Genomic DNA, 1,881 nt, shown 5'->3' on the forward strand with positions numbered 1-1,881 from the left:
ACTATAGCTATTATCATTGAATGTTTGTGTAAGTCATTTTTTCTGCGATTATACTAAAATAGTTACTTGATTATTTAATATTAATTTTTAACTTATAGATTCAAATTTTGTATATGAAAATTTCTTTGATCATGATCATGCGAAATTGTTAATCTATTATATTCGGTCTGAACCACTTCCAGATTCTGAAATTTGTGCAAGGGAAGTGCAATGTCTGTACGGAATTCAAATTATGTCTGTTGTATTTGAATATCCTGAAGGTAAGTTACCAACTGTTTAATTTTTAGATTTGTTATTAATATCACTGTTTTTCTATAAGGAATGGTATTAAGATTGTTCCATAAGCTCTATCAGGATAGTGTTTTAAGTAAAGAATCTTTTCAAACATGGAAAAACGATGACAAATTGAATGCTGGATTTGATGAAGACTTAGAAACAAAAAATATGACTGTTTTAAATTCATTCTTCATGCAACTTGAACTAAACGATTCTGATGAAGATGATACATATGAGTAGTATAACGGCACTAACTTCTGTCTGTGTGTAATCAATATACATCAATTGACATAAATTCTTTTTTTATTTTATAGTAGATACCATGTTATAAACAGTTAAATTAAAAAAAAAAAAATGTCAAATACTTAGCCATTATTCATTTATTTCCGTTAGAATTAAATTATTTATACATTTACAAATAATGTTACACTGTGCTTTTTTTTTTTTTTTTAAGATGTCAACAAACTATCTGTCTTTTTCCTCTAGTCCACGCGCAACTTATTGAAAAAACCTGTATATACAGAAACATTTTCTTATGTTTTTGAGTAATCTTAGATTAAAATCACAAAACCGATATAGCATAATAGTTTTGAGGGTAAGACATATCAATTTGTCTAAATATTGTCTAAAAACGATTTAGATATCATTTAAATTTACAAGTGATCTCTTTAATATAAAAGAAAAATGATTTTGAGTAAATAATTTTTTCGTCGAATATACGAAGATACTATTGTCTACAGTTATATATGTATACTTTTTATATTTTGAACATACAAATTATAAACTTTTTCCTACCCTATCATAAAATAGTTGTTAGTTATTGACATATTTTCGTACTTGTTATGGCTAGCGACTGTTCTTGTTCGTATAATGGTTTATTGAAATAATTCTAACTTTTAAAAAATGTTTACAACAATTTTAATTAAATATTCAAAATTAAGTAGTACTATTTTTGTCAAACCATTAAAATAATTAATAAAAAAAATATTTTGACTTTTTGAGCTATCTATAGGCACGAGAAATGTTCATATTGTCAAAATATATTAAATTCAAATATTTATTAATACAAAAGTATCATTGCTTTAATATTATACTACTATAAAAAAGCATGTAAAAGCTTGTTACGTCATAGAATTTTTGCTATATTATATTATTATTTAGTCTCTGAGTATACCATATATCCGCGCTGCGAATATTCGGTGAACATTCAATTGTTATATAATACCTATCCCCTGACCTTTGTAAAAGTGATGCATCATAAGATGAATTAACTATTCGAAATAATTTCAAATCGTTAGCAAAAAGAAGTTTTCATGATTTGTGGAAGTTGATACCTTCTTTAAATAATGTAAATAGTAAATGAGCCAAATGTGAGCATTGGGGCATACTAGATAGAACATTAAATGAATCAGAAATGAAATGTTTATATTTTACAATTTGTGTTTTGTTAGATAATATGTAGGATGAAATCCAAGATTGTACAGAACTACGAATACCAATTGTATGTTCCTATTTTAGATAAAAGTAATTTTATCTATACCTACTATTAATTTTTATGCAAATGCATCTTTTGCAGTTTTGTCTTTCACAGTTATAGTTGGTAAA

This window comes from Acyrthosiphon pisum, unplaced genomic scaffold (genome assembly GCF_005508785.2).
Source record: "Acyrthosiphon pisum isolate AL4f unplaced genomic scaffold, pea_aphid_22Mar2018_4r6ur Scaffold_21276;HRSCAF=23500, whole genome shotgun sequence".
Lineage (NCBI taxonomy): Eukaryota > Metazoa > Arthropoda > Insecta > Hemiptera > Aphididae > Acyrthosiphon > Acyrthosiphon pisum.